Below are 9,691 nucleotides of genomic sequence, written 5' to 3'. Positions count from 1 at the left end.
TTTATTTATTTATTTATTTATTTATTTATTTATTTATTTATTTATTTATTTATCAGAGAGAGAGAGAGAGCACAATCAGGGACAGCAGCAGGCAGAGGGAGAAGCAGGCTCCCTGTTGAGCAAGGAGCCCAATGTGGGACTCAATCCCAGGACCCTGGGATCATGACCTGAACCAAAGGCAGACACTTAACCAACTGAGCTACCCAGGTGCCCCTATACCTAGAAACCTTGGATAAATCTAGGAGTAGAGTTTCTTGGTCATAGAGTGGTTTAACTTAAGTATATAATATTATACTTTTTATTTTCAAAATAAATACACCAATTTATACTCCCATTAGCAGTTTATTCTCCCCATTCAGCAACACTTGGAATTGTTAATCTTTTTAATTTTAACCATCCTTGTAAGTGTGTGAGGTATTTCATTGTGATCATTATTTGTATTTCCCTGATGGCTAAGCTGCTAAGCACCTCTCCGTTTTTTATTCTTTCTTTCTTTTTTGGGGGGAGGGCATTTGGATATCCCTTTTTGTAAAGTATATTTTCAACAACCCTCTTGGTGATTTTTCTATTGAGGTATTTATTTTTTCATACTGATTTATAGAATCCTGTGTGTTCTGGATATTGGCTCTTTTTTAGGTGTATAGTTTATACATATTTTCTCCAAATCTGTGTCTTGCCCCTTCACTGTGGAATTTTTTTTTTGATAAACAAGATTCTTAATTTTAATATATACCAACATCATTTTTTTTAGGGTTATTGCTTTTTGTCTCCTTATCAAGAAATCTTTACCTAGCTTAAGGTCATCAAGATATTCTCCTATGGATCTTGGATACCAGCCCTTTATCTGTAATGTCATTTGCAAATATCTTCTCCTCTTCCATAGGTTGCCTTTTAGTTTTGTTGATTGTTTGCTGTGCAGAAGCTTTTTATCTTGATGAAGTCTCAATAGTTCATTTTTGCTTTCTTGTCCCTTGCCTTTAGAGACATATCTTGCAAGAAGTTGCCTTGTCCAAGGTCAAAGAGGTTGCTGCCTGTGTTCTTATCAAACTCAACATCAAAAAAACAACTAATCCAGTTAAGAAATGGGTAGAAGACATGAACAGACACTTCTCCAAAGAAGACATCCAAATGGCCAACAGACTACTGAAAAAATGCTCCACATCACTTGCCATCAGGGAAATATAAATCAAAACCACAATGAGATACCACCTTACCCCTGTTAGAATGCTAAAATTAACAAGACAGGGAACAACAAATGTGGGTGAGGATGTGGCAAAAGGGGAAACCTCTTACACTGTTGGTGGGAATGCAAGTTGGTACAGCCACTCCGGAAAACAGTATGGAGGTTCCCCACAATGTTAAAAATAGAGATACCCTATGACCCAGCAATTGCACTACTGGGTATTTACCCCAAAGATACAGATGTAGTGAAAAGAAGAAGCACATGCACCCCAGTGTTCATAGCAGCAATGTCCACAATAGCCAAACTGTGGAAGGAGCCAAGATATCCTTCAACAGATGAATGCATAAAGAAGATGTGGTTCATATATACAATAGAATATTACTCAGCCATCAGAAAGGATATCTACCATTTCCATCGACATGGGTGGAACTGGAGGGTATTATGCTAAGTGAAATAAGTCAAACAGAGAAAGATAATTATCATATGGTTTCACTCATATGTGGAATATAAGGAATAGTGCAGAGGACAATAGGGGAAGGGAGGGAAAATTGAATGGGAAGAAATCAGAGAGGGAGACAAACCATATGAGACTCCTAACTCTGGGAAACAAACTGAGGATTCAGAAAGGGAGGTGGGGGGATAAGGTAACTGGGTGATGGGCATTAAAGAGGACATGTGATATGATGAGCACTGGGTGATATACTCAGTTAATAAATCATTGAACATTATATCAAAAACTAATGAGGTACTATTCATTAGCTAATTGAATTAAAAAAATAAATACTAAAAAAATATACTCTCCTATGTAATCCTTCTGTAAGCATTTTTGTTTCACTTTTCACATTTAGAGCTAAATCTTGCTAGAATTGATTTTATGTATGATTTGACTTACAGATTGAGTGAACATCCCAGTTTGCCTGGCACTGAGAGGAGTTTCTAGGATGCAAAACTTTCAGTGCTAAAACTAGAAAAGTTCTGAGCAAATGAGACAAGTTGATTACACTAATTAGGGGTCAAGTTTTATTTTCCATATTGATATTAAATTGATCCAGTACTATTTATTGAAAAAAGACTTTCCTTGCCTCAATACTATGCAGTGGCACCTTATTCATAAATAAGTTTCCAGATTTTCATGGAATTGTTTCTCAATCCACTATTCTGTTCCTCTGATCCATTTGTCTGTCTTCATCTCAATCTTTTTCTGTTTTAGTTACAGTTGCTTCATAATAAGACAATACCTGATAGTGTCTAAGTTTTCTTGCCTGTTCTTATTTAAAAGTGTCTTGTACCTCATGATTCTCCCCCCCCCACTTTTTAATAAGTATGTTTTAGAATCTGTCATTTTTGACCAAAACAAAACTTCTTTGGCTTTTGACTACATTGAATCTACAGCTTAAGTTTTGAAGGATGATCATTTTTACAATATTGAATTTTCCAATTGATAAATATGACCTACTATTTATTTAAGTCTTCTTTAATTTCTCTCTCTCTTTTTTTTTAAAGATTTATTTGAGAGAGAGAGAGAGGGAAAGCAAGCCAGGGGAGGGGTAGAGGGAGATAGAAAGGGAGAGAGAATCTCTAGCAGACTCCCAGCTGAGCACAGAGCCCATCACAGGGCTCGATCTCACAACCCTGAGATCATTACGTGAGCTGAAACCAAGAGTCGTCGGCTCCATAACTGAGCCACCCAGGCACTCCTTTAATTTCTCTTAATAACGTGTTGCAGTTTTCTATGTAGAAGACTTGCATATCTTTTATTAGATTTATTTCTAGGTATTTATCACTTTGATGCTATTATACATGGTAATGTTTCTTCAAATTTCATTTTCTAATTTTTCTTTACATGTGTATAAAAATATAGTTGTGTATAATGACTTCGTATTTAGCAACATTGTTAAATTATCTTATTAATTCTAACAATTTATCTGTGGAGTCTTTGGATTTCTTGTATGCATAATCATATTGTCTGAAAAAATGAGCTTGATTTTTTCCTTTCAAGTGGCAATACCTTTTATTTCATTAAAAAAAATCTTAATGAATGGCTCAGACCTCCAGTTCTACTTTATTAGAAGAGATAATACTGGCCATTCTTGTTTTTTTTTTTTTTTTTTAGAAGAAATTAAGTTTTTTTTAAAGATTTTATTTATTTATTTGAGAGACAGAAAGAGAGACTGAGAGAGAGAGAGAGAGAGCGCACACAAGTGGGGGGAGGGGCAGAGGGAGAGGGAGAAGCAGACTCCCTGCTGAGCAGGGAGGCCGATGTGGGACTTGATCCCAAGATCATGAGATCATGACCTGAGTTGAAGGCAGACGCTTAACTGACTGAGCCACCCAGGTGCCCGGAACTTAAATTTTTTTAAATTAAAAATGAGATTGCCTGAAGTTTTTTAAACTTTTCAGATTTAGGAAGTTCTCTTATCTTTCTGGTTTGCTAAAAAGTTTCTTTTTTTCCCTTAAATCTGTGGTGTATTGGTTTCTTATTGCTTCTGTAACAAATTGCCACAAATTTAGTGGCTTAAACAACACAAATGTATTATCTTACAGTTCTGGAGGTTTGACTCCAAAGTCAGGCTCAGTGGACCACAATTATGGTATGGCAGCGTTCCCTTTGGAGGCTCTAGGGGAGAATCTGTTTCTTTGCCTTTTCCAGTTCCTAGAGGCTGCTTGCATTCCTTGTTTCATGGCCCCTTCCTCATAGAGAGGTTGGAATGATCCATTCTATGTCTCTGACTCTGATCCTCCTGCCTCTCTAAGGATCCTTGTGATTACAAGGATAACTCAGGCTAATCTTCTCATCTCAAGATCCCAAACTGAATCACATTTGTAAAGTCCTTTTTGCTATCTAAGGTACCGTATGGATTCCAGGGATCAGGACATGGACATGTTTGGGGCAAGGGGAACCATCATGCTATCTAATGTATGTGGCGAATCATATTGACTGATTTTTGATGATAAAGCAATTTTGGTTTTTGGAATAAATCTAATTTAGTTGTGACATATGTAACAGAAAATATACTTTGTAATTTTTACTCTTTGAAAATTGTTGAAACTTGATCTATGTCTTAACATATGGTCAATTTTTTAACACATTCTGTTTATATTTGAAAATTATACACCTGTTGTTGTGAAATGTTGGATTCTGTATTCCTTTGTGGTATCAAATTTGTTAATCATGTTAAAATCTTTCATATTCTGTGTGTGCCTGTGTGTACTTATTTTATTAGTTAGTGACAGTAAAAAATTTAAATCTCCCAAATGATTATGGATTGCTCTCTTTTTATGCTTTCATGGTTTGCTTTACATATATTTGAGGTTATGTTATGTTATGTTGTTATGTTATGTTATGTTATGTTATGTTATGTTATGTTACAGTTGAGCCTTGAACAACATAGGTTTGAACTGCATGGGTCCACTTATACATGATTTTTTTCTTTTTGCTTTATTGTTAAAAATTAATTTTCTAAAAGATCACACAAAAGCTGGGAAGTGAAAGAAGGATGTCAACTAGCCCACATCAAAATCTGGTCTGAGGAAGGACAAAGAGCTACCTAAAGAAACTGATGGCTGGAGCAAACTGTAGAAATTGAGATGGCCCTGGGCCAGTGGACCCAGCAGCCTGAGTCAGCCACACTGATGAACACCACCAGAATGCAGTGGGGACATCAAAGCTCCTTTCCAGTAAGGGAAGAACAGGAGCTCACTGTTTAGACATGATCCTGATGCTCTCGTGGCCCTTTCTGGTCTTCTCCCAGTTGCTACCATTGAATTCCTCAAGGACCACACTCCAGGTGATGCCCTCATCTAGACGTTGTGGGGCAATTGAGAAGTCTCCAGGGTTTGAGTAGTGAGTTGGAAAAGCTCTGAACGTCCCATCTCTTACAGAAGGTGTGCTGTGCTTTGTGCGTGTTGACTGTGTGTGTAGTTACTCTCTGGGCTTCCTTCAGGAGCTGGAAGGGTGAAATGTGTATCCTACTTCTCGCAAATGCAGTTGCGGTCAAAGAAGTGCAGGTGCACTGAGGCCAAAATTTCAGAGGACTGCTCCACAGCGGCAGCCTCCTGTGTGCTCCAGCAGGCCCTGGTAATGCAGTGTGTCCGACGACAGCTTGGCGGCGCCCTCCAAGGTGAGCTTCCGCAGTTTCTGGAGCCTGTCCCAGCGCTCCCCTCGTAGCGGAGGTCCAGCATGGCTGGAGGTCTTCGCGGTTGCTGGGGAGGTAGCTGCCTGAGCAGTGCGGGGAGGGGCCGGGCCAGCTCCAGGCCTGCCTGGGACCCAGGGATGTGTTCCTCTGCCGCCTCTTGCTGGCTGTGCCTCACCCTCCTCCCGGACTGCCTCTGCCGGGGCCTGGCAGGTGGGGTGCTGTGGGTGGCCAGCCGCTGGTCCCTGGAGTTGCAGCTCTGCTCCTAGCCTGCCGTGGCTCTATTCCCGGATTTTTTACGGTAGACTACTGTAAATGTTTTTCTCTTCCTTATGGTTTACTTAATAACGTTTTCTTTTCTCTCACCTATTTTATGAATATAGTATATATATGTATAATATACTGAATGTGTGTTTGTTTCTGATATTGGTGAGGCTTCAGGTCAACAGGCTATTGAGGCTATCCAGTTTTTAGGGAGTCAAAAGTTACAGCGGGAATTTCTGCTGCGCAGGGTCTGCAGTTGCTTAAGGGCACCTGGTATACAAGTTTAGAATTGCTGTATTTTTCTGGCCAATTGAACATATTATCATTATGTGATATCCATCTTAATCGCTAATAATGCTTTTTGCCTTAGATTCCTGAAATTAATATATCGGTAACTACTCTCTTTAGGTTAGAGTTTCTGCAGTATTTTTTCATCTTTTAATTTTTCAATCTTTCGCTGTACTCATATTTTAGATTTGTCTCTTGTAAATATAGATGTGGGTTTTATTTTATATTTTTATTTATCTAGTCAGATTATTCTTGTCTTTTAAATGGAAGCAGTTGATCCATTTGCAATTCAAGGGATTATTGATATAACTGATTTTAAAACCATTTTACTACATGCTTTCCAACCACAGTACCTGCAATATTTCTCTCTCCCTCCTCCTCAGCTTTTTTCCCTCCCTCCCTTCCTGGCTAATTCCTCCCTTCTTTCCTTTCTTCTCTTCTTCTTTTATGTTGGTGGACTTTTAATTTTTTCATGTTCTGCCTCTTTAGCTTTGTATTTTATATTACTATAGTATTTTATTAGTTGTTACTATAGAGATTACAAATTGTAACCTTGATTTATCAAAGTCTGATAAAATTAGTATTTTTACCTCTGTGTATAAAGCAAGCATACTTTATTATCCCTGTCTCTACTTATATGTTATTAGTCTCATTTATTTTAATTATACACACATGTGGACATCAGCATTGATGTTAAAAACCCTCAGGATGTTATTGTTTTGTGGTCAGTAGCTATTAAGATTACCTGTGTATTTACCTTTTCAGGTTTGATATTCCTCACAGCATTTTTGGAATTTTCATCTAGGATATTTAGTAGGAATATTCTAATTAATTTTACTTTTTCTTGGTCTAGAATTGCTTTTATTTCACCTTCAAATTAACAATATTTTGGTTTTGTATGGAATTAAATGTTGGCAGTTATTTTCTTTCAGTACATTGAAGGTTTCATTTTCTTTTATCCTGACTACTGTTGTTTGTATTGAGGAAATCTTAATCTTACAGTTTACCTCTGAAGGTACACTATTTCTTTTCTCTGCTTTTAAGACTTGCTTTTTGAATTTCTTTTTTTTTTATTAACATATAATGTGTTATTTGTTTCAGGGGTACAGGTCTGTGATCCATCAGTCTTACACAATACACAGCACTCACCACTACACGTACCCTCCCCAATGTCCATCAGCTTTTTGAGTTTCTTAGGAGTATTATTCTGGTATTCTAGATCTTACTTTGTTTTTAAACTTATCTAGTTTGGAGTTGATAGTGATTTTTATTTTATTTATTTTATTTTCTTAAAAGATTTATATATTTATTCTAGAGAGAGAGCGTGCATGTGAGTGGTGGGAGGGGCAGAGGGAGAGGGAGAGAAAGAATCTCAAGCGGACTCTGCTCCAAGCGGGAAGCCCAACTTGGGGTTCTATCCAGGATCCCAAGATCATGACCTGAGCTGGAATCAAGAGTTGGCTGCTTAATCAACTGAGCCACCCAAGCGCCCCAATAGTGATTTTTAAATCTGTGGTATCATATCTTCCTGGTATTGGGAAATTCCTTGTTGCAATATTCCTTGTTTCTCGTTCTTTCTCTTTTCTCCTTCTGGCATATTAATCATGCAGATGTTTGACTTTTTCTCTGTAACTGGTATTACTCTGATATGCTTTCCTTTATTCTGCATCCTTTTGTTTCCATGCTTCATTCTAAATATTTTCTTTTGGCCCAAAATTCATTCTTTGAAAAATGACTGAAGAAGGTACTAACCCACTGACAAGAATGCTAAAAAGAGAGAGAACACACATTTCCCAATATTAGGAATGAAGAATGAGACGTCTCAATAGCTTCTGTAAGATGAGGTGGAGCTCTCTATTTTGAGCCTACTACACTATACACTTCACTATCCTCATTTTGTATATCACAACTTCTGCTAAAAATCATTATTCTGTGTTTACATTATTGTGACCAGATAAATACTATTAAAGTGCAACCAGTTTATCAGTGTGGTTTTACTTCAGTCCTTTACAAATTTTTACTATTACCTGGAATTTATATTGCTTTTATTTTTTCATTTAATTTTTTTTTGCAGTAATCACTAACGTATCTCCAAAATTAATGCCTGAAATGTATAGTCGTTTAGTTTGTTGAAACATACCTGGGCATCTGTCCAGTTTCTTGTCTTTCAAAGACATCTGCCACAAATCCCTCAGTATTTCAACTGGACTAGATGATTTTTTGCGGACTGGTGGTCATTTTGGGATTTTTGTCACTAACAAGCTGGGAAGATGCAGTTTGACCTTTTGATTGAATTGCATGTTTTTGCAATCCCTTTTGGATCCCTTGAGTTTCTCTTCCTTGGGTTACATCTTTGCGTTTGTGGAGTACACTCACATGTTTCTTCTGAATAAAGAGGACATGGAAGATGGAAATTTTATCACTTTGCATTCATGAAGATAGCGTCATTTGACCTTCACATTTGTTTGATAAGATTTTGGGGAATACGGAATTCTCCACTGAAATTATTTCCATTAGAATTTGAAAGCAGTGGTCCATTGTTTTCTAATTTTAACTGTTGTTATTGAGAAATCTTATGCTATTCTGAATCCTGAACCTGGTATTTGTCAACTTTTCTTTTTTTCTTATGTTCTGAAAATGCATGTGGCTATGTCTTAGTGTGTGCCTTTTCCCACTTATTATGAAGAGACCTGGTGGACTCTCAATTTTAACTTTTTATGGTATGAAAATCTGGGTCACTGTTCACTCCCCACCCCCAACAAAAATTGTTGGGTTTGATAAAAAAATGTTTGATCTATGACTGGTACTCTTGTTTTTTTTTTTTTTTTAAGATTTTATTTATTTATTTGACAGAGAGAGAGACAGCGAGAGCAGGAACACAAGCAGGGGGAGTGGGAAGGGAGAAGCAGGCTTCCTGCCGAGCAGGGAGCCAGATGTGGGGCTCGATCCCAGGACCCTGACTGTTACTCTTGTTAATGTGGAATAAATATTCCCGAGTTGTTCTTTTCTTTTCTCTTAATTCCTATTTTCTGTCTTTGTTTTGTTTGATTCAGTTGACTTTCTAGGAATTTTATTGACCTCATTTTCCAACTATTGTACAGAATATTACTATTTAAGTCCTTCATATTTTTAATAAACTACAGCTCTTTTTTCCCATAGTATGCTTTTCATATCACCCTGTTGTTGATTCATAAGTGTCCTGCTCTCCTGTTAAAGAGGAGCAGATCTTTTGGAGCCATTACTTTGTTTAATTCCCATCTTCTCTGTTTTATTTCATTTGCCTCTCTGGAAGTTTTGTTTTATTTTGTTTTGTTATTAGAGACTGTTTATTTGTTAGGTCACAGATTTGCAGAAGAAACATTAATTTTGGATTGCTTTTTCTGTTGACAACAATGCTGGCTATGAGGATTTTTCAGGTATATACGTTAAGAAATCTGTTCCTTATCCACACTGCTCTCCTCCTTTCTAGTCACTTGGAACTGAAGAAAAATCTTTTCCCTGAAGAAGTTATCAGTCTTCTAGTACTCTTTTTATGCAATTATATCTGCTGGTGTATTTCTTCAATGAATGGAGATGAACATCCGGCCGGAAGAAATGTATAGGGCAAGGAATGTTGGAAGGGGCACACTGCTCTTCCAGCGCTTCTTACTTGTGTTGACCAAGCCTCTGGAAGCTATTTATTTATTTATTTACTAAAATCAATTAATTAACATATAGTGTATTATTAGTTTCAGAAGTAGAGTTTAGAGATTCATCAGTTGCATTTCATACCCAGTGCTCATTCCATCACATGCCCTCCTTAGTGCCCATCACCCAGTTACCC

The 9,691-nt window shown here is 37.2% G+C and overlaps 1 pseudogene; it reads right to left on the bottom strand.

The window, feature by feature from the left end:
• Positions 1-4,880: 4,880 nt before the first annotated feature.
• On the bottom strand, positions 4,881-8,045 carry LOC118027190 (annotated as a pseudogene).
• Between the last annotated feature and the right edge of the window lie 1,646 nt (positions 8,046-9,691).

This window comes from Mirounga leonina, unplaced genomic scaffold (genome assembly GCF_011800145.1).
Source record: "Mirounga leonina isolate KUSES-001 unplaced genomic scaffold, KU_Mleo_1.0 Mir_366, whole genome shotgun sequence".
NCBI classification, from domain to species: domain Eukaryota; kingdom Metazoa; phylum Chordata; class Mammalia; order Carnivora; family Phocidae; genus Mirounga; species Mirounga leonina.
This window is presented reverse-complemented; position numbering and strand designations above follow the sequence as displayed.